The 24,238-nt window shown below is 38.6% G+C and overlaps 1 protein-coding gene across 5 annotated transcripts in view; it reads left to right on the top strand.

Annotated features, from left to right (window-relative positions):
• The window catches only part of HECW2 (HECT, C2 and WW domain containing E3 ubiquitin protein ligase 2), a 369,345-nt gene that overhangs the window by 40,405 nt on the left and 304,702 nt on the right, over positions 1-24,238 (top strand). Inside the window, exon 1 of one of the 5 annotated variants that reach the window (XM_086719187.1) lies at positions 3,775-3,879. The exons of the other annotated variants lie outside the window; for them this stretch is intronic. The gene's annotated coding sequence lies outside the window, so the exon portion shown is untranslated. Of the gene's footprint in view, positions 1-3,774; positions 3,880-24,238 lie in introns of those variants that run through there. 5 annotated transcript variants of the gene reach the window in all.

The following is a 24,238-nucleotide window of genomic DNA, read 5'->3' as shown; positions in this document are numbered from 1 at the left end:
ACTACTGGGACAGGTTCAGCTCTGGGACTGGCCACTCCTGGGACATGTGCCCACCCAACCATCTAAACCATAAGTTCTGTTAATGGGGAATGAATAGTTCTCAGAAATGAAATTCTGTAATCAGAATAAAGAGGAATGGATTTGGATAGGTGGAAATGGCAGTTTTTCTGTAGTTCGGTTATTTGATTTTCATGTATGTGCCCACAGAAAGAAAATGCACTTGCCTCCATGTTGAGTGTTTATGGTTCCTTGACAGAGTTCTCCCTGTAAATGAATACTTTGGCATTCTGTAAGTGTGTGTGTTTACATACATACACACCCAACACCCCCCCCCCCGCCGCCCCCATACATACACATAGATCTTATGAGTTACAATAAGGTGAATTTGCCTGAGAGAAGGGTCTGCTCTGAACAACTAATCAGGTTCCAAAGCCTTCCAGAGACGGGTGATGCAAAGTCTGGACTTGAGCAAGAAAAGCCTGAGGTATGAGACCCATAGGAGTCTCCTCTACTTCACTGTTCCCGCTTGCTTTTCCCTTTTGAATTCCCACACCGATTACCACATTGTATGTGTGGTTTGCCAGTTTTTAAAAAGGCCATGGCATCACGAAGAGGTGAATTGCCCTAACAGATCAGATCTGTCATCTAGCCAGCTTTGTATTTAATGTAAATACTCTTAGAGACCTCTGACTTGACTTGCTTTTTGAGAAGTAGCACCATCCCTATTTTTACACTTTGAAAATAGAACTTTGGATGGAATTCATTTCCCAAAAATGGTACCTGTGGAATTGTGAGGTGATTTTGCAACAGTGGATTGAGACTTTCTGGGAGACTTATACATTGATCTATTAGAAATACCTGTATCTGTCTATCCCAAGTTTAATGCTTAAGATTATATTATTATTTAAATATATCCATGCTTGTATGCATGTACTGTCCCTGGAAGGAAACAGAAGCTAGTAACAGTAGTTGCCTCTGGGGGCGAACGGGTGGCTGAAGGAAAAGTGTGTGAGGGAGACTTGGTTTTCATTATTTACTCATTAATTGTCTGAATATTGTATGATGTATATGTATTACTTTTCCTAAAATTATGGATGAAATAAAATGCCTAAAAATCACATTATGAGCAGTTTCTTTCATCAGGAGGTAGTTTTTCAAGAGCCAAGTTCTGACTTCTGCTTAATTTTCTCGTTTATTTTTCATTTCACCAGTTCTGGTGTTTTAGAGTATTGGGTTAGCCTTTTCTCTGTCCAGTGTGGTTTTAGTTCCATGCCTTTCTCTTGCTCTTCTTTGTGTCCTGTGCTTTCCTTTAATTTGTAGTTTTGTGTTTGTATTTCATTCAAGTTCTTTTCAATTTGGCCGGCTTTTCCTCCATCTATCTGCAAAACATTGAGATAAAATCTCTCTCTCCCAAAATAAATAAACACTAAATAAAAAAAGACTCTCCCCCCTGGTTTTTGACACTTGTATTTTTGGAATAAAAGCCAAAAGGTGTTTTTTTAAAAAATGTTTTATTATTGGGGTCTTTAAATATGTGGAGTCAGTTAAAACAGAGTCAAAAAGAGATTAAAAAATTTCCGTGCACACTCACCAGTCTTTTGAGAAGACTGAGGTACTGAGGTGTTCTCTCTGAGTCTTTATCTGCTCATGGGGGTTCCTCATGGGCTTTCTTGTGTGAGCTGCACCCATACTGCCTCTTCCATGCTTTGTCGTTCCAACCTCTTCAGTAGGAAAAGTATGCAGACTTGTGAAGCAGTCTGAGTCAAGAATTCTAGAATTTTAAGATTTCCTCCAATCCTTTACTCATTCTTAATTTGACAGAAATATTTTTAGGTGCTTGCCTTTACCAGATCTTTCTAAAGCATTTAACTTGGTTTCCATAGTTACTACCACTCTTTCTTTTTGCTCTCAAATTTCTGGGATTTACATAATATTTAATTCAATTATATAATTAACAATAACAAGTAGAGTTGGCATAAACAGGTCTGGGAACAAACACAATTGGCTTTGGTGGGCACATGACTCAGCTGGTGGGAACAAAGGTGCAGAGGCAGCCTGGAGGGCAGCCTCCCAGGGGCTTCTGGGAACATCACTCAGGAGGGGCAGAGAGAGAGGGAGAGAAAGAATCCCAAGCAGGTTCTGTGCCACCAGTGCAGAGCCCTACACAGGGCTTGATCCCATGAACCATGAGATCATGACCCAAGCTGAAATCAAGAGTTAAATGCTTAACCAACTGAGCCATCCAGGCACCCAAGGTAAGAGAGTTTTTTAAGATAAAGATACTGATGGATAGAAGAGTACAGATGAGCTGAGGATAGTTTTATGTACAGTCTTCTTGCTGCAATGCTAAATTGCCATGTTTTTTTTCTTTCTAGTTGCTGCTACTACTCGTATTCTCTGTCGTGTAAATAGGATGACCAGTCATTTGTGTGATCATTCCATGGAAAAAGTGAAATGATTAAAAATATTGTACATCCTCATAGTGATTTCTTTGTTTTAGGAAAAAAATGGGTAATAGAAGATAGTATCTGAGATTTAGACTTTTTACTAGATTCTATTCCTGAAGCCAAGACTACACTGTATGTTATCTAATGTGAGAATAAAAATAAATAAATAATAATAAAAAAAAAGATTCAGAGATTTAGACTTTTTAGGCACAAATACATTCCTCTCCTATACTTGATTACCAAATACTGATCAGTTTCATTGATATTAACAGATTTCTTTAGCATAGTAACTTTTTTTGTTTTGTTTTTTAGAGAGAGAGAGCATGAGTGGGGGAGAGGGACAGAGGGAGAGGATTTTTTTTTTTTTTTAGTGTTTATTTTTAGTTTTGAGAGAGAGAGGTGGGGGAGGGTCAGAGAGAGAGAGGGAAACAGAGGGTCTAAAACTGGCTCTGTGCTGACAACAGAGATAATCTTAAGCAGGCTCCACGCTCAGCACGAAGCCTGATGTGGGGCTCCATCCGACAGCACTGGGATCCTGATCCAAACCAAAATCAAGAGTTGGATGCTCAACCAACTGAGCCACCCAGGTGTCCCATAGCACAGTAACTTTAAAATAAATTAATGAGGGGGCACCTGGGTGGCTCAGTCGGTTAAGCATTCGACCTTGGCTGAGGTCATGATCTCATGGCCTGTGAGTTTAAGCCCCGCGTTGGGCTCCGTGCTGACAGCTCAGAGCCTGGAGCCTGCTTCAGATTCTGTGTCTCCCTCTCTCTCTGCCCCTCCCCCACTCTGGCTCTGTCTCTCAAAAATAAACATTAAAAAAAAAGATTAACGAATAGGTCTTTAATGGATACAGCGACGACTTGCTCTTTCAATTTTTAAAAGCCTTAAAGGAACAGCAGAGTAGCAATCATGGTGATAAAAATGTGTACAAATATTTGCTTATTAACTAGTATTTTATGGAAAGCTCTTCCATGTTTTCTGTCGTTCAAACCTTACCACTTCCTGTGAGGAGAGATGGTGGGGGATATTATCCCCATTTGACACATTTGTAAAATGAGCCTCAGAGGTTCAGTGATTCACCCAAGATCCTACAATGGTTGAGTTTCTCAGACAAGAACTCAGGAGTGTCCAGAATTTCTCTTCCAACCCACCTTTAGTCTCAGCTTAAGGCTCTAGGATACTTCTGCACTTCTGCCACTCATGCCATTTGGGCAATAGTTACTTGCTTTTAGGACTGAAAAATTAAATAGACTCTTTCTTTGCAGACTACCACTTCTTACTGTTGGAAGGACTTGTTTTCTTTGTTCTGAGATATTTTTTCCTACCTTCAAAGTGTGTTTCAGCTCCAAGGAGACTGCCATGGCAGCGGGCTGATTTGGTATGGAGGCAACAGCTGGTTTCCTTGCACGTTACTAAGCTTTTATTTCTGGTAAGTTTTTTTTTTTTTGATTTTTAAATTTTTTATTTTTTTTATCGTTTATTCATTTTTGACAGAGAAGAGACAGAGCGTGAGTGGGGAGGGGCAGAGAGAGAGGGGGAAACAGAATCCGAGGCAGGCTCCAGGCTCTTACCTGTCAGCACAGAGCCCGACGCGGGGCTCTAACTCATGACCCGTGAGATCACAACCTGAGCTGACGTCGACGGTTAACTTACTGAGCCACCCAGGCGCCCCTATTTCTGGTAAGTTTTGACGAGCAGCCAGCAAGCTGGCCTCTGTTTCCTCTCATATCACCAGGATTGTCTTTCATGTAAAAATAAAGGTACCTGGGAGAAAACCTTATACAAGCAAAACCAAAAGTGTCAGAACATGTTGGCTTATGATACCTTTGCATAGTTTTACAGATGCAGAGTTTTCAACAAGACAAATCTTTGTTTTTTTAAAAGAAACCAAAAATCCTGGGATGCCTGGGTGGCTAAGTTGGTTAAGGGTCTGACTTCAGCTCAGGTCATGATCTCGTGGTCTGTGAGTTCGAGCCTCACCTCGGGTTCTGTGCTGACAGATCAGAGCCTGGAGCCTGCTTCGGATTCTTCGTCTCCCTCTCTCTCTGCCCTTCCCCCATTTGCACTCTGTCTCTCTCAAAAAATAAATAAATGTTAAAAAAATTAAAAAAAAATAAAAAAGAAAAGAAACAAAAATCATGAGTAGGCATGTAGGGGCACTGGCTAAGTTTGTGATTAACTGGCCTTTGAGGTACTGCCGTGATAGAAGAGTATTCTAAATTGGAGCCCTAACTCTCCCATAAGTGTAATGTGGGCAAGGTTTTTAGAACCCCTTTGCAGTAACCTCTCTGAGGATTGTGGAGGGTGCAGGGTACCTTTTATGCTGTCAAAACAAATCTGGAGCTGCTGGGCTGGCTGGAAAATTAGCCTTTTTATTGCCCTCTCTGTCGTTCAGTGTTTGCCAAATTGTGGTCCGGAACTGCCTGTATTAGAATTTCTTGGGGTGGGGCTTAGGATTCTTAATTAAACAAACTTTCCAAGTATTCATAGATACTTTAAGATTTGACAGCTACTGGCGCCTTTCTCATTTCCCTTATTTGTCTTAATCACAAGTAATTGAGCTACACTAAGGACAAATCACTTTGTGGAAGAGGGTGAGGAGGATACAGGGGAATGGTCTCAAAAAGGTAGAGAAACAATTGCCATTCTCGACGGTCTCTGTTAGACTCTTGAGTCTTTCTACTGAGCGCTCTTCGGTCACACCTCAGCCTGGTCTGTTCTCTGCCCTGGTTCATGTTGTCCCTGGTTTTACGAGAAGTATTTTCATATTTACAATCATCTGTGCCCTGACTGGTCTGCCTGGCAGTCAAGAGCTCTGCATCTCCCCATCCTTGGCTTCAGTTGAATTATAAACCTTTGGATATAGCTACCTGGTCTCTAGATTGGATGTTTGAGTTCCTCTTGGCTCTATTGCCTTCTATCCAGAGGCTTTCATTCATTCATTTTTTTTTTTTAAGTTTTTTATTTCAATTCCAATATAGTTAACATACAGCGTTCTGTTAGTTTCAACAGAAATTCAACAATTTCATACATTACTCAGTGCTCATCATGATAAGTGTACTCTTTAATCCCCTTTGCCTATTTCACCCATCCCCCCACCTACCTCTCCTCTGGTAACCATCAGTTGGTTTGATCTCTATAGTTACAAGTCAGAGGCTTTCATTCTTCTCCCTTCTCATCTTGGTCCCATATACATATACAGCACATTCTCAAATTCTAAACAGTTTTTCCCAATACACTTTTTTGCTTTTTGTTTTTGTTTATGTCTACCGGAAACTCTCATAGTGTTAAGGTGTTCAGGTTCTTCCATGAAGCTTAATTCACTTTATATGGTAACTGAATTGTTTCCCAGGAGCAGGAGGCTTGTGATATGGAGGGAGGACAGAGAACAGTTTTCCTTCTTCTTCCTAGTATAGGAATGACTTTTTGCCCACTCCTTTTCTTCCACTAGATCCACCTTTCTTGGCTTCTGTATTTGAAGTCAGGTGATGGAGCTCTGAGGTGAATGATGCATCCCACACACAGGAGATGGCTGATGTGTGGGGAGCTCTGGCTTATTCACTTGTGGCTGCTGCTGCCTTTCACCCAACACCACCACTGATGTAGCCATCAAAGACCCACTGAAGTCAGGACTTCTGGGGTGCCTGGGTGACTCAGCTGGTTAAGCGTCTAACTCTTGGCTTTGGCTCAGGTCATGGTCTCATGGTTCGTGGGTTCAAGCCCTGCATTGGGCTCCACGAAGAGCCTGTTTGGGATTCTCTCTCTTTTCTTCTGTCTCTGTCCCTCCCCCACTTGTGCTTTCTATTTCTCTCTCCAAATAAATAAATCTAAAAAAAAAAAAAAAAGAAGTCAGGACTTCTAACTAGGTGGATCAATGCTTATTAGTTTATTCACGGAGTGCATTGGCCATTTGGCAGATTAATATGGAGGGTGACTGGCCCCATAGCTCTCAGCTTCTAGTCCAGAAAATTGGATGACATACTGTCTGAAGATCATTTGCCCTGTAACTTTTTGGAATTTATAATCTCCTTTTCCCATTCAAGCTGGAAGTGAGTCCTAGAAGGGGGTCTAGGCACCAAATAGCAAGGCTAAAGTTTTTCAAGAAATTATTATATACTTTTTGCTTCTCTTTCTGTTTATCATTGGGACAATTCTAGAAGTTGATGGAGATAGGAGGTCTTTTGTGAGGCTGAGCATGCCAGCTTTTAAGATTTATGGGCTTTAGACACATAATCTGGAAAGCAAGTGCCCATGGACATTTCTGATTTTTCTACTTCAGCTCTCTTATGTGATCCTGTGGTCCCTACAGTAGTCCCTTATGCAAGATGCTGCCACAGCTGTCGTAGTTTAGAGTGGCAAACCGTGCACCGAGGTGAACCAAGAAAACTAATGAACTCAGAAGTGGACAAAGCTAGAGGGTCCGTGAATATTCTAGCAGAGCATCGGAGGGTTCTCATATCAGGTTACTCGCCAGCTTATTAAGTGTGTCCTCCATATCCAACATTGGTCATTTAGAAAAAGAGAGTTTGAGTTTTTAGGATGCTATATGGTTCCTAAGAGTCCACTTTACCTTTCCAGGTTGTTCTAAAGTGCTCCCAGATTATTAGGCCTCTGTCATCCTTTTCTTTCCTCTGTAGCTGTTCTCTGATAAATGTTAGGATAGAAAGCGATCTGATTAAATTCTTCATAGTATAATGATTCCCCTGAAGGTGGTTGGATTTTTTTTAAACAAATAATGCTTGTTGACTCATATCTTTAATTGGTGACATCTGAGGCAATGTATCATAATGAAGTGAGCAATTTCAGACATTCTGAACAGAAGTGAAGGGACAACACAAAAGAGGTCTGTAAGCTCTTTCTGCTTTCTCTGACTTTTGCTGCTTTTGAACTCCTCTCACCTCTGCATTTCCAAAGTGACTGTTAATAGTTTAGGGATGGGTGAGGTGGGGGGTGGGTAAGACTAGCCAGGACTATTATGTATACGTTTAGGGTTGACTTTGCCACAGACAGACCTAAAAAACTATATGGTAAGAGGATAAGGCTTTTAATTAATTGTCTTGTAGTTTGCCTTAGCAAATCTCTTTATCTTTCAATACATTATGCAAGGCATTACATCAGACTCACCCAAACTGCCTATGGCATGTAAATGTGATGTGGAACAGTATAAAATTTCTAAACATTGATGTATTTGGACTAGCGTCCTTTCTTATGCATTATGTTGGAAGCAGCCCTTAAGAAATAACAAAGCCAGCATGGTGAGCAGTCTGTATGTCTCACATTGGTGGTAAGGACCAACCACATCTATTTTAGTATGATCCTGATTTTGAGTTTCTGCATTTGGAGTCGTTACCAACTTTCTGAAAGCAACACTGATTTTCACAGACTGGGAAATCTGTTTTCCCTCTTTTGGGAGTGCTGTGAGAAATGAGGCTTGAAGCTTTAAATATGGCTTTTTAGGGGCTAGCTTTTTTAGCAGTTGAAGAGTTATGTCGACAATTTGTTTTCTTCCTAGTCATTTTGTTGTGCGCATTGTGGAGAAGACTAGTTAGTTGAGGAGTTAGCTGCTATGCTCATTTAGTGTTTGCTATTTAAAAATTTCCCCATTTAGATGTGGGGAGCCGTGGGGCAATTGAAATGGGATATGATTTCAGTATATGAGGCTTGTAGCAAGATGCTTTGCCCTCACACACACTGTGGCAAGAAAAGCATGAAAGTGTCGTGTTGGTCTCGTTAACCCTGCCCGGTGTGGTGAAACCATGAGAGGAGGCAGATGAGGCCCATCTTGTTCCCCAGTAGAGACTGGTGGTGGAAATGCTGAGGCTCAGGCAGGCGGTTGTGTTAAGCAGGTTCTTGGGAGCTACTTTTAGTTCTTTGAAAAATTTATATCTCAAAGCCCCAAATCTCCCTCCTGCGTCACAGCAGCTGGCCTACATTCACCAGAATATGCAGCCTCTCATCTGATATTTATGGGTGGTGGAGTGAGGCAGAAGAGAAGAGGATTTAACTATCATTTCAACCCCCGTTTTCATTTCCAAGGCTGAAAAGATTCTTCTGTGGTCCTCAGGTATGTATTATTTAAAGAGGAAAAAAGTAACACATTCCCTCTGATGTTTCACTGAACTCACTGAGTTGAGATCTCAGAGCATGTTGCTGCTAATAATTGATTCCTGTGTATTAATGCTGACATATGAGCGTCCTAGTGTGTGTGGCAGGGAAGAGCTACATAATTTAAGAACAAAGCAGAGTAAAGATTTTTTGCTGCACAAGGACAGGAGGTACTGACATATACTGAAGACTCATTTACAGCCAGACTGAACCTTTCCTGTGGTCAGGCAACACATCTGGGAAATAGGACTATAAATAGCTGGATATTAAAATTTATACATACTACTTTCCAATTGGCTGATCTCATTTAGTTTAGGACACAAAATTGGGACCTTTTAGCAGACTGATATTAACAGTAAAAACAACTGAAATCAGAATTCTGGGAATTGTGTGCAATAGTAAATCAGAGTGCAGTTATATAAAAAAAATACTCAGCCTTTGCTGATAACTGCTATCAAAAATGAGGTTCTAAATTATGTACAATAATCCTTTTTTACAAGGCTAGTATTATATTTTCGCCTCAAGCAAAATTTGGTTTCTTGTTCTTGATGCAAAACAAGAATTGGAGGTGTTATAAAGCTTTCATCTTAGGCATTTAATTAAATTCTGCAATCTAGCGTTGACCTCATACTGTTTTATAGTGAGGTAAGCTGAGCCAGAAAAAAGTCAGTCTAGTTTAAGGTGACAGTAACAGAGGCACTTGCCTAATTAAACACATTGTTAAAGGAAGATCAAGAATGAAATTACATCTGTATATTCCTTTTCTTGTGCTATGGACAAGAGAACAGATAATTTTGCTGAGATTAAAGACTAGGAGCTTCTCTGTCTTACAACCTTAAAATTGAAGGGGAAAGCAGGAGTATGGAAAGGGAAGTGAAATACAAGGTAAGGGAAAGAAAAGGCAAGTTGTCTCTTGGCTGTTGTGATTCAAAATAATTAAAGGACAAAGTTCATCTATGGTGGTTGAGGCTGCTTCAAAATATGAAAGGGGCTCTAGAATGTCCCACATCAATGACAGACATTTGTCTCCCAGCATCATGGCTTTGGAAGTAGATAGAGGTCACCGGTTGCTAATTCCCAACTAACTTGGGGGTCTTTCTTGGTTTCTCTACAAAGGATAAGGTGACTAAAGTTTGGACATTTTTGCAATATTATAATTTATTTGTTTACTGGAAGATCAGCTGCCAAATCTCTGGCTTCCAGAAGAGAAAACATACTAGCTAAGCACCTGTCTTAGTCTTCAAACAAACATGGTTAAGATGCGATTGAAGTTCTATCCAAGGTGAAGAAAGACATAGTAAGAAGGCACCTAGTTGGTCTCCATACCACATAAATTATATGCTATGGGCTTGAAAAAAATTACAGCTAAAGAAACTATATGCTATCTAACTGTCTTCAACCCCCAAATATTTTGAATATATTTTCTTAACAAAGTGTTTTCGGAAGCAACATAGACTGAAAGGTTCACTAAACCATGCCAAATTATGCCATACTAATCTCTTCTTCTTCTCCGCCCTCCCCCCGCCTTTTGTCCTCTTCCCTTTCCTTCTCCTCATTAGTGTTTCTAGAGGTAAAATAAAACAAAATATGGAGATATTTCTAGATTGTAGTAAGGTAATTGACAAGATCTGTTGAGATGGCATTGTGGTCAAGATGGAGGTTTGCGCCCCAGATCATATGTTAGGTGCCAGATCCACAGGGTGCTGCCAATGCAGCAGTAGATGAGTGAGAAGTGGCCTCTGTCTGCAAAGAGCTTATAGTGTGTTGAAGGAAAGAGACTATTACAAAACAAAGGGTAGTAAAATATGTTGAGATAATGGTGGTGGGGGTGCAGGATCTTCTGTTGGATCTAATGGATCCTCAAGGTTAGGGAAGATTTGTCCAAGATAATCTTTAAGCTGTGATTTGGAGGCTAATAGCTACATTAATGGTGGGAAATGGTAGAGTATTCCAGTCATAGCCCTTGCATGTACAAGGACTCAGAGGTGAGAAGGACATGGTCTCTTCACAGACCTGAAAACCATTGAATATGGTAAGTGCATCTGTTAAGGTACAAGCTTAGCTGCTGTAACAAAGTCATCCCAAATTATAGTAGCTCAAATAAGACAAATTTATTTCCTCCCATGAAGTTGTCTGGAATTGGTCGACAAGCCAGGTTGGTTAGGCAACTCTATTTCTAAAGGAACCTAGATTCTTTTTATCTTTATTATTCACTTACCAGTGAAAAACTATTTCAAGCATCTTTTATACAATTAATGAACCACTGGTGTCTAAAGTGATAACTGAAAGTCAGAAAGAAGTCTGCTATTGGAATACATATCAAGGGGAATGGAGCCCAGACTTAAGGTTAGGGATAATTTCTCCATGGAGGTGAGAACTGAAGTAGAAGTTGGCAAGATGCAAGTTAGGAGGTGGGAGAGTTCCAGGCAGAGGGAAGAACATGTGCAGAGAACCCATGGCAAGAGGGAATATCGGAGATTTAAGGAACTAAAAATCACTGGGTATAGTATTGGATAGGGTATAATTTAAGGTGCAGCAACATAGAGACCACAAATTACATTAACTCAAACAAAACAAGTTTACTTTCCTCCCATAGAACAGCAGCTTCTAGAGGATGGATCCCTGAATAGGGTGTTTGCAATGCTGGCAGGAGTGAACTCTTGATTAGGGAACTTTAATTGTGAACTAATTGTCTCATGTTAATATATATATATATTATATATTGTATATTGTATATTATATGTATTATATATTATATATTATATATATTATATTATATATTATATACACACATATATCACCATCTCACTATATTTTAAGAAGTTTAGGATTTATCTAAAGGCAAATATGAAGCCATTGGAAAGAAGGGAATTAAATTTATAATTTAGAAAGGTGGCTCTCGTTTTAATGCCATGAATGAATGGGTGGGCAAGATGTAAGGCTGGGGGCCAGTGGGGCTATTGCTGTAATCCAGATGAGAAAGGATATGGTGATAAGGATATGGTGATAAGGGATGGTTATCTGTTAGCCATAATATAGTTAATAGGCAGAACTTCGTGGAGTAAGAGTTTGGCAGAGATGAGCTATTTTAATCTATTGCTATCCAGGGCTGAAATTCATAAAATTATATGAATTCCAAGAATTTTGAATGTCCACAAATTTATTTTGATGAGGGTTTGCAAAATCAAGTATTCACTATGGCCTAAGAATAGGAAAACGAAAGAAATAAAGCAGACCTATTGTAATGTTGGGAGGTTATGGAGAACTGGATAGCACATGCTGTCTCCAAAGGGGCCAGATATCCTCAGTTCCAGCCAAGCGTTGTCATTTATAAATAAAAATTCATTGTTGCCAGATCTAATTTTTTCCCCTTTTATCTTGGGTTGTTATATGAAATCTTCTGATTTTTAAAAAATGTTTTATTTATTTTTGAGAGAGGACAAGCAGTGGAGGGACAGAGAGAGGGGGACAGAGGATCTGAAGTGGGCTCTGTGCTGACAGCAGTGAGTCCAGTGTGGGGCTTGAACTCACAAACCGCGAGATCATGACCTGAACTGAAGTCAGATGCTCAACCGACTGAGTCACCCAGGTGCCCCTGAAATCTTCGGATTTTGAATGTTGACAACTAAGTAAAAATTAAGCAAACATACAAAGTACTGTGTAGACCAACATTGTAAGGACCAAGCAAAACAGGTCTGTAAATGAGATTTGATTTGCACAGATTCATGTGTGCTTACGTCTTTTTTTTTTTTTTAATTTTTTTTTTTTCAACGTTTATTTATTTTTGGGACAGAGAGAGACAGAGCATGAACGGGGGAGGGGCAGAGAGAGAGGGAGACACAGAATCGGAAACAGGCTCCAGGCTCCGAGCCATCCGCCCAGAGCCTGACGCGGGGCTCGAACTCACAGACCGCGAGATCGTGACCTGGCTGAAGTCGGACGCTTAACCGACTGCGCCACCCAGGCGCCCCAGCTTACGTCTTAATAACTGTATTAGTTTGGGTAGGCCGCTGTAACAAAGAAACCCAGTGGCCAAGAGAACAGAGATGTTTATTTCTTATGTGACAGTTCCAATGTGAATGGACCAGGTGGCTGGACATTGTTGCTCTTCGTAATCTTTCAGGTACTTCCCAAGTTGTTGTTACACCATCCCCAAGTAGAGTGTTCATCTTCATGGTTAAAGTTGGATCATTACATCTGGATTCCAGTCCTCAGAGAAAGAGAAAGAGAACACAGATGAAGTATCTGTCCATGTATTCATAAAAACTCTTACTATTTTTTTTTTAATTTCTTCTGGCATACTTCCTTATTAATTTTTATCCTTATAGACTTTTGAGCCTGGCATGATGGATTATTAGTCCTATTTAACAGATAGAAAAATGAGGTGTAAGTAAGTTGTAACTTACCCAGGATCACAAAGAGAATTAGTGGTAGGACTAGATTCTACCTTGACTCCCTTTTAATAATAATAAAATGTCTTTGAAATGCATATGTAATACATATTTAAATAACAGTTTATTTGAATTCCTGTTATTAAAGTTCAGTCACTTACTGAAGCATGAAAACAGATGGCAATGTATATTTTTCCTCCTGGATACGTTATCATATCCCTCTTCTGAAGTATCATTCTTGTTTGCTCCTGACATCACATGGGGAATCCACAAAAGCCAACGGCCCTTCAAATATTTTGTAAGATGATTTTGCTCTGGTAGTACCAGAATATTCTTTTGTCTTAAATGTTACAGTTTAATTGTGTGCAGGAACATTGATTCCTTATAGCATGGTGTTTACATGTGGCTAGAGCTCTCAGCCTCATTCAATTTCTGTTTCTGAGAAAACTATTAGAGAGTGTCATGGCCAGAATTGCTGTCATTAGTCAAGTCACTTTTCTAGGTCTGGGTAACCACAACTGTGCACAGATAAGTGAAATTTCATTTGACAGTTTCGGGGGCATTTCACTAATACAGATCAGACAAAGCCACAGCATTTCCAGATACTTTCCAGATACTGTCTTTTGTTTTTACTCAGGCCTTTGAATGAAACATTTAAATAGTGGATTTGGAGTTCTAGAAAATGAAACATTGTAAGGATGTGGAATTCTCCTCTGGCTTTTATTAGAAAAAGGAAAAGAAGGCTTGACCATTTAATTGTGGCTGCTCTGGTGAAGAATGGGCAGAACAATGAAGCAGTGATGTGTTGACAATGCCTTGGATATACACAATAGAAAAGCCTTCTGTTTTGTTTTGTTTTGTTTTGCTTTTTGAAAGAGCGTCATGTTCTGGTTGGTGGAGCCCAGGATTATAATGCCCATATACCAGGATTCTAGCTGCGGTGTTTCTGCCACTGAGTCTCAGCATTGACTTTGGAAATAGCTTTTGGTTGCTTCAGGCAACAGATAATTTTTAAATGAGTGAAGGTGAGTGTGTTCTACCCCCCACATAGAGAACAGGATGGTGATACTGTTGCTTTTATGTAATTTAATTTATATAATTAAAAAAATAATACATTTGACTCATTTTCCATTAGTCAGTCAATTTCCAGTAATGTAGGCACCAGTGTTAATATTTAATTAATTGTTGGATAATGCATCACACACTTCTGCAGTTGAATCATTTAAAGAAATATATTTAAAAGTCTATGTCATATTTATTGAGGGAAGAATTTGGCATATTAAATAATGGCCCAAATGATCTGGAAATATAGGTGGATATAAAGATAGCACCACCAGTACAGTCGCTGTTACCTTCACACCAATATTAGGCTGTTGTGAAGGTTAAATGAAATGATGTTCTTCTTTTTGTTTGAACCCTTTTCAGTATATTCCAGTGTATTCCTATGCCACATAGCCATTGGGTAAGGATATGAGAAACATTAAGGAATGGATGGGAAGCTTGTCCCAAGCTGAAAACACATACTTTCTTTGATGTATCCTAAAACCATACTGTTTTATGTTTTAGCTAGCTTCTTCCTGTTTATGGTGTATTTTTTCTGACTTTATAAATAATTCTGTCTTATATATGGTATAATTATGACTCATATTTCCTCTTATGAGAACTGAACATTAATCTTTTTTAATTTTAATATTTATTAATTTTTGAGAAGCAGAGACACAGAGCACCAGCAGGGGAAGGGGGCAGAGAGAGAGAGGGAGACACAGAATCTGAAGCAGGTTCCAGGCTCCGAGCTGTCGGCACCGAATCTGATGAGATCACAAACTGTGAGATCATGACCTGAGCCGAAGTCGGACGCTTAACCAGCTGAGACTCCCAGGCACCCCAAGCATTAATCTTAACTAGACAGGATTCCCTCAGACCTACCTGTCTCATGTTAACTGTTCTGCTTATCCATGAGGCATTGATGCACATTCATCTTTTGAAGTTACAGTTGAACAACTGTTTTGAGTATTGTATTACAAATGGATGTGGTTCTGCACAACCAGTAGACTCATCTGTTTTGGTAACTATGTCTAAACTCCAGTAATTAGGAGTAATTTCTTACTGGGTTATAATAATGAAAGCAAGTTTCAGACTTCATTCCACTGCATATAAAGATGTTTATTAGAGAAGGTACGAAATAACCCTATATAACCTGTTCTTTGAGCTCTGTGAATTCTCAGCAGTCTTTCAGGTGCTCTCTAGGTGCACATTACAGGTGCCAGGTTTAATGCCATATTCTAAATGCTCACTCGGTTTTTACTTTTTGACAATCATTTGAGATTTATAGACAAATTGCGAAGATAATACAACGTTTTCATATACCTCTTACCTGATTTCTGCTCCTGTTAACTTTCTACATTACCATGATTTATCAAAACTAAGAAATCAATATTATGATTATTATCAGTATTAACTATACTCCAGACTTTTTTCCATTAATATCCTTTTTCAGTTCTAGAATCCAATCTAGAATATCACATTGCATTTAGTCATTAGACTTTTGTACCAGGTTCATGAAAAAGATCAGTTTATACATCTTAAACACCACTAATTTTAACCAATGAAAATTTGTCTCTAGTATCTACAACACCTGTGATCAAAACCACCAGTATCAGTTGGAAAGAGATAGCCAGCTGCCTCTGGGAGTGTGGTTCTTTCGAGTAAATATCAGCTGACCACCAGTATAGTGTGTAGTTCCAGTTAGGGTAGGAGACAAAAACTAACACACACATGCATTTCATATTGCTCTGCTGTGGTATTTGAAAGTAAATTCCAGGTAATCTAACACTTGGGCTATATTGAAGTTCTGTTTAAGTTCAGTGTATGCTATAGATTACTGATGAAAGGAGATCCTTAGTCCTTTTTAAAAATTTATAACATTTTCTACCCTAATTATAAAAAAATAGTACTTTTATTCACTTGTCAGACATACAGAAAATATAGAAAAGCATACAAAGGAAACATTCACATAATTCCTGTCATACTGATTTTCTTGGCTTAAATGTTGATTTTTCCCTTAAATGTAATTACCTCTGTGACCTCCAGAAACAAATACTTTAGTCTGAATCTGTATCCATCTTTCTCTGACTTAGTGTTTCAGAGAAGCTTTAGCCTTTTTGCCATCAGGAGTGGACTGGACTCAAGAATTGAGGGGCAAGGAGACAAAGTGTTTCCTAGCATAAATTACTACTTTTAAGTAGAGTTCATTATGGAATTTTACACTTCTGTGTTTTCAAGAAGTATAAAGATGTGCAAATGTTCCTCAGAACATAAACTAACGTGCTAATGTCATAGCTGAATAAAAGCTGCCAATGCTCTTTTCTGTTTATTTTGAATTATTATTATTATTTTTTTGTACAGTTGTTGAGTTACTGATACGGAATTGTGGGAGAAATTGATGACAGTGGCTTTGCATGTCATTTGTACTGATAAACCTGCGAAGGTAGAATAGGGTACAGGGGAAAGTCAGGTTCACACAATGGGGGCATTTCGTCTTGACTCCACACCACCTTCTCAAGTTTAAGATTGGGCATGGATATGTCATGTAGCCTCTCCCTGCCTTGTTTCCTCACCTGTAGCACAGGGATGGTGATGAATGCCTCAGAGGTCCAAAGGTTGCATTAACTGAGATGACATGTGTAAAACACTGAAATACATGGTAGCTATTATTAATATTCAATGTATTTCCTTTTTTTTCCTTTTTAATTTATAAATTGAATCAGTCCCAGTCGTGAGGCAGGCACATGTTGAGTTTTCCTCTGTGTGCTAAGATCTGGACATGGTGTTAGGGACATCGAGAAATGACACGTCTGGGTTCTCAGGCACTGCACAGAGTAGTAGTGGAGACAGATGCCAACACCATGGGACGCGGTGGGACAGGCATTGTGGGAAGACTGGTGAGGAGTGAGCCACCCAGGCCTGTCTGGGAGAGGCAGAGATACAGGGAGGACACCCAGGCAGGCAAGAAGGCAGTAGGCACTGAGCTAAGGCTGGGTTTTAAGTTACTGGGCAAGGGTGGTGCATGGCACAGAGGAATTAAGGATCCTATGGCTAATTTTCTCCCTACAGCCTCTTACCGTGAAGTCTTTAAAGGAGTTCTCTGCAGTCATGCGCAGAAGCCTTTTGTAAAGCAAGCTACCACCACATGGGTCTTATAAATTTGGTTTCGGTATACCCTGTCCCATCTAGGTGCCTCTGTGTATTTTTTAAACATTACACTTAATTTTTTCTTCATATGTTTTTGGATTATAAAAGGCCTATAACAACATTACAGAAAATTTTGAAAATAAAGAAGAGGGAAAAAAAAAGTCCACAATTTGCTAGCTGTGTTAATACAGTGGATTTCATTCTTTGTTCATCTTATCCTGAATATATATAAAAATTATCTTCCTCCCTTTCCTTTGTTATAGGGATAAAATTTGATTGACACAAACTTTAGAGGAAGTCTGAATTGTAAGCCTCATGCTCTGTATGTGGTGTTAAAGGAAAAAGGGTTACACTAAGGATGGGTTACCCCACAGGATTCCCTGGGTGATGCTTTGAGGCAGAATTATGGGAAATTATGTGCCCCAGGCCTTTTTTTTTTTTTAAAGCAATAGCTGCCTCCCCTAGTTACTGGTGATCTTGAAATTGTGGGGAGGTGTGGCTGGGGTTGTTCACAGTGTTCATTACTTAGGACAGAACAATTTTCACAGATTTTTACCTTATATGCTTTTACTATTGATTACGTAATATTTTCTTTTCTTTTTCTTTTTTTTTTTGAGACTGAGAGAACATGCGTATGCAAGTGGGGGAGGAGCAGAGGGAGAGAGACAGAGAGAGAGAGAGAGAGAGAGAGAGAATCTTAAGCAAGTTCTACGCCCAGCGCAAAGCCCATCTTGGGGCTTGAGCTCTTGAAACTGTGAGATCATGACCTGAGTCGAAATCAAGAGTCAGTTTCTTAACTGACAGAGCCACTCAGGCGCTACTTGATTACCTGATATTTTCTATTTACTTTTTATTTAACTGAAGGAAATTTATTTTAAAAGGTAGCTCTATACTATTATTACATGATTAAGAGAAGGTCACTCTAGCATTCATTACAATGAAAACAAATGAAAACAACATAATTAACTTCTAGGTGGATATGGATACTTGCCAGAGGCCCTAAACCAAATTTCTGCTCTTTGTTAAAATGGGAGATGAGCAGGTGTTGAAGATTTGTTGGTGGGATCCTATCATTAAACAGAGACTATTTCATTAGAACTATTGGAATAAGATTTTTATATTGTATGTGTGTAATTTACTTTGGAAGTGCTTCAACATAAACAGCATGATTCTTGGCTAATTTTCTCCTTACAGGCTGGTATCATTTCAGGCACCTTAATAAGGAATTAACACCTTCGGTATTGGATACTTAGAACTTCAAATATTATTTTTCTATTAATTTTTTAATGTTTTTAGAAAGAGAGAGAGCATGCGAATTGGAAGAGAGGAGCAAAGGGAGGGAGGGAGGGTGAGATAGAGAGAGAGAGATAGAGAGAGAGAGAGAATCTTAAGCAGGGTCCACACTCATCATGGAGCCAACTCCCACAACCCCTGAGAGTTGATCTGAGCTAAAATCAAGAGTTGGATGCCTAAGCGACTGAGCCACTAAGGTGCCCCAGAACTTCAAATATTGTTATAGAAATATATGCCAGAGGATTTACTTACCTTAAAGGATGTTAGGAACAATTTTTCATCTGTGACATGATTGTGAATTGTGTGAATGAACTGTGGGAAGCCCAGGAGGGCTCATCCTGCCATCTGGGTTTTCTGGAGTGTCTTTCATCTTAGGTGGTAGTAGGAAATGCCTTAAGAAAGTGGGGCTTCCTTGAGCTACAAAACAGGTTTGGTGCCTGCTTCCTAAAGTACTTTTGGCTGAATTTAGTTTATGACTTGATTTCATAATGTACTACCCCGTAGCGAGGTGTATGAGGAATGAGATACATGGCTTATGCCTAGCTTGACAGGTCCTTCCTAAATGATGTAGACCCTTCCTGAACAGGTCAGCTTGCAGTATCTTTCTTCCTCTGATTCAGTGTGATTGAATGCCTTGTCTATGACCAATCAACACGTCCTGAATTTTTGGACAGTATAGCCCAAGGGAAATCTTTGTTTGCATAACTCTGGCTTGTTTTCTAGCAGTCTTGGGTAGATCAGTATTTTTCAAATTATCTGTGGAGAAGGTCAGGTTTTTTTTTTTTTAATTTTAATTTCCAATACATTGTGGACTGGTACTCTGAATTACTAGAAAAATAAAATAGTGACTGTGCATACAAAATAGAAGTGTAGACTTTTTAAAATTAGGTTTAACAGATAACATGACATTTCAATAAATAACAAACCTAACATAGGAAAGAAGAGAAAAACTGTGACAATGATAATTATGAAAATTACACAGATTTCTTGAAAATGTGTGTATGTGTAGGCAGTTACTTTAGAGAATTGTTACTGCATTCATACCTTTCTTGACCTGCAGTTGTAACTAAACAAATAGTTATAAGTGAAATAGTGATCTCCATATGCACACTTTGAGTGTAAACTGTGTGTATATCAGTATTTATAGTTTCTAATTCTCCAAATGGGCTTGCTTCTTGCTTGTGGACGTATCTAATACAGGTTGAACTGCTGACATGCTACTCACAATGCATGTCTACCCAAAATGTTTAAGGTTTTGTTTTAATAACACTCACAGCAAAGAAGCCAGGCTCACAGAAGATATGTTTACGAGAATGGAAAAAGTATTTTTATAAATCAGTTTCTGCAAGCTCAGGATATTCGTTTCAAACTTTTATCCAAAGTAAAGCAAGTAAGGTTACTATTTTCACATTAATCTAATGTCCTTTGTCAGTAATCAATTTCAACAATTTTGTAGTAAATAACTTGCTTCTTGAAGAAAGATGGACACCTATTCAATGTTATTCATGACTAAAATACATACACATTTTTTAGGCTTAAAGAATAAGGGTCTAAAGAATAAGGGTTACTTAAAGAATAACAGTGGAGTAGATTGTCTTAATGGCTTTTTGTTTTCTTTGTCTGAAATAGTGTATTAGTAGTATATGAAAAAGTAAAACCAGCTGAAGAGTTAAGTCTTTTTTACATAGATAACAGAGGTAAAATATTGAAGGAAAGTTATAAAATGGTGACCCCCAAACTTGATTTATTTGGTCCACTATAGTTTTTAAAAAATTGGTGTGTCATATGAAAAAAAATCTAGTTTTCTAGTATATCTTTATTTAAAAAATTTTTTTTAACGTTTATTTATTTTTGAGACAGAGAGAGAGACAGAGCATGAATGGGGGAGGGTCAGAGAGAGAGGGAGACAAAGAATCTGAAACAGGCTCCAGGCTCCGAGCTGTCAGCACAGAGCCCGGGGTGGGGCTCGAACTCATGGACTGCGAGATCATGACCTGAGCCAAAGTCGGACACTTATCCAACAGAGCCACCCAGGCACCCCTCTCTATATCTTTAAAAAACCCTAATATTTGGCCCCTTGTGGGGCCTGCATCTCTAGGTGACCTCAGTCAGTGCAAGGTCTCCACAGTCCCCACCTTTCACACAGGGTGCATATAGCTGCTTCATTAATTTTCCTTACCTGCCTACCCACTGTGGACATTGGAGTTTGTCACCTCCGGTCCAGAGTAATGTCTGAGTGTCTAGGGAGCAGGCTGTGTTGAGGGACACCATCTAAAAGAGAATCCATCAGGTTGTGGCACTAGTGATGTCATACTCCTGTTGTCTTGATTCTCAGAGCTTGCTCTGAATGGTTGCTGTTCTCTCTACCCTGTCTTCTACCTAACTCTGCCCCTGCTTTCCTATTAGCCTTTCTAGAAACCTCTACCTATCAACCTCTATCTGCTTGCCTCTTACGGCTCTGTCCTTTGGATTACACATTTTTTTCTCATGTAGTGCTAACCTTACAATACTCTGGTTTTGCCTTTGTATATTCCTTATTCTGGAATATTCTTGATAGCACTGTTTGTTTCCTTAATTGCACTTACCATAGTTTGTAAACATACACTTATTTATATCCTTACTTATTTAATCCAAAACTGTATGCTCTATGATGGACCATCTCTGCTTTGTTCACCACGGAATTCTTTTTTTTTTAATTTTTAAAAATATTTATTTGTTTCTTCAGACACACACACACATACACACAGAATGTGAGCGGGACAGGTGCAGAGACAGAGGGACACACAGAATCTCAAGCAGGCTCCAGGCTCTGAGCTGTTAACACAGATCCTAACATGGGGCTTGAACTCATGGACTGTGAGATCATGACCCGAGCTGAAGTCGGACACTTAACCGACTGAGCCACCCAGGTGCCCCATGTTCTCCACTGAATTCTTAACCCCTACTACCATGTGTGGCATACCTAGGACATTGTCATAGTTGATGGCTGGATGAAATGAAGGTAGTGGCGCAGTAGGCTTGAGGGTGGGTGGTGGAATTGATTTGCACCCATGCAATGTGCAGTCACCAGTGAATCCTAATTTAGAGCTATTTGAACTATTTGAATGATTGAATTATTTCAGAAAATGAATGGAAATATTGATGGTTTAGAAGTATATTAATTATTTTTTTTGGTGCTCATGATTTCACATTTAGGAATGTGATATTTTATACTCCCAAAAATAATTTATTGACTGTATTTTACATTATTATCAATCAGATTTAAGTGTCTAATTTTTAGAGATTTTCAAGAAGGTAGGTCCTCACTACTGATGGCTTGTGGTTATAATTCTGAAGGGAGAAAAGAGTCACCATTAAATTAGCTTCATACTAATTAAAACTGCAGGCTACACAATAATTAGAACTGTTTGTCCATAAGGTCTTTTGGGCTTTTGATCACACCATTAAAAAAATAGATGGTTAAGTAAAAAAAAAAATATGATAATCCTTATATTTGTGGAAAATAACTACTGAAATTCTTCTTTAGTGTTGAGAGCTGGAGGATTTTTTTGTTTTGTTTTGTTTTGTTTTTTCAAATTATGAAGTATAGCAATTTAGGGAATCATTTTAAAGAAAATCTTATAGTCCTACTAAACCATTTTTATTCTTGACCCAGAAGCTTATTTAAACATTTAATAAGTTATTTTTTGTCCTAATTATGGTAGAAATATCTTTCACGGAGTGATAATTGTGATTGTTTGAAAGCTCAAGATTAAAATATTCATAAAAAGAAATCCTATAGGGAATGATGGAGTTCTCTTCAAGGAGGAGCAAAATGGAGGGGAAGGAAAGAAACAAGAGTCATCATCCCCCACTAAGATGCCATTGGGGGATGAGGGGATGGAGGGCAAAGAGGCAGAGTGGGGACGGTTGGTCTGAGAGGCACATTCTGGGATAATTTGCATATTCTCAGAAATAGTGATGGGAGGTTGGGATGAAGGAATTAAATCTGCTGAAGAACCAAAATACTGTTCTTTCTTATTATACCCCCACCTACTCATCCTACACACATCCCTCTGTACACACTGATGCTTTTTTATAATCCATGCATGTTGAAAGTCAAACATTTGATGTGCACCAGCTGCAGTGAGAACCCAGTAGGTTTCTTCTGCAGGCTCTTCGATTGTAATCTTGAAAAAAAAGTTTACTGGTTTGGTTTTCTAATTTATATTTTAGTTGCACCACTGGGAAGGGTGGAAATATTTGGCTTGTTTGTCTCAAATACACCCAGAGATTGATGGACTCAAGCTTCTCTGTTTGACACAGGTGGCTTATTAACTGTGTTTTCTCCTCTCTGCAGTCGAAGTACAGGAGTAGAAAACAGGTTAGAAGAAGTAGGTCATGAGAGTTAACTGAAGAAAAGTAAAGTAACATATTTATGTCTCTTTCCATCTTTCAGAAAGCAGTACACTTCTAGACAGTTGCAGAAAGGTAAAAATACTTGTTTAAAGTAGTCTGTTTTTTTTCTCTTAATACCTATTGTATAAATGACATAAGCTAACAATATTTAACAAACACTAGCCTATTACAAAATTTCCCAGGCTCGTTTAAAACAATGGACCTAGGTTTCCAGAGCATATTGGAGTCAAAGAGAAATGTTAATGTCCGAGGAGAAGAATAGCTGGACAGAGATTTTGGTCAACTGCTCTTAAACCTTCTGTCCGTTGCCTGGTGGTAGAAGGAATTTGTTAACTTTTCTTGCCTGTAGCTCCACTAGGGAAAGAAGACTCCCTGTGGGGTGAATGTCCTTTCTCTTAATTATGACTCTTTAGTTAGGTATAGTGTTTAGGTAAGTTTTAGAGTTGGTTATTTGGAATTCAAAATGCATTTTTCCATAGAAATAAAGTTTTAATTCAGTGATAGGGGTGCATTGTAACAGTGAAAGAGCCCTGGACCCAGAATCCGATTTGGAATTAGATGTTGCATTTTGTCTAAGCCAGGGTTTCTCAACCTTGCCATTATTGACATTTTAGACCTGTTTTTTGTCCTGCAGGATTGTCCTGTATTTCATTGTAAGAGATGTAACAGCATTTCTGACCTCTGACCTGGTTGCCAGTAGCAGTCATCCAGTCATGACAATGAGAAATGTCCCCTGGGAGGCAAAATTGTCCCTGGTGGAGAATCCCTGCTCTAAATGTATGATCTCTAAGACCTTGGACAGATTATCTAACAGTCCTCAGCCTGTTTTTCTGTCTTTAAGTTAGGTACTACTTCAAAAAAGTTAATGAATGGTCTTTAATTTGTAGTCTATCTACATGTGTCTTTATTAATATATGTGTGTATATATATTACTTATATATAATATATATGTATATTAATTATATATAATTATTTCTGGAGTAAAACCTGATGGGTCATGATATATTGTTCTTTAAAAGAATTTTTTGTATTAGATTTTCTAATATTATATTTAAAATTTTTTATACATAGAGTCATTCATAAGTAAGTTTGACCTATGTTAGTATTTCTTCAAATATGGTCCATATGCCAGTACCAAGTACTGGGAGAATGTAATCTACTCTTAGGTAGTATGCAGATAAATATTTCAAAAATTGTAATATGTATGTAATTATTCAATTAATTTTGACAAGTGATACTGTTTTTCATTCTTGACAGTGATAAAAATTTATCTTTTAGAGTAGCCAGTCAATTTAAGTGAACATTAATAATATTTATATGTACTATTGGTGGTTTCTGGATATGTTAAAAATTGTGAAGATGGTTTGAGGCACATAGGCCTTTAAAGTTGTGTGTGTGTGTGTGTGTGTG

Source organism: Puma concolor, chromosome C1, assembly GCF_028749965.1.
Source record: "Puma concolor isolate L17-30 chromosome C1, mPumCon1.1.hap2, whole genome shotgun sequence".
Lineage (NCBI taxonomy): Eukaryota > Metazoa > Chordata > Mammalia > Carnivora > Felidae > Puma > Puma concolor.
The sequence above is the reverse complement of the archived record's forward strand: the minus strand, read 5'-3'. Positions and strand labels throughout refer to the sequence as shown.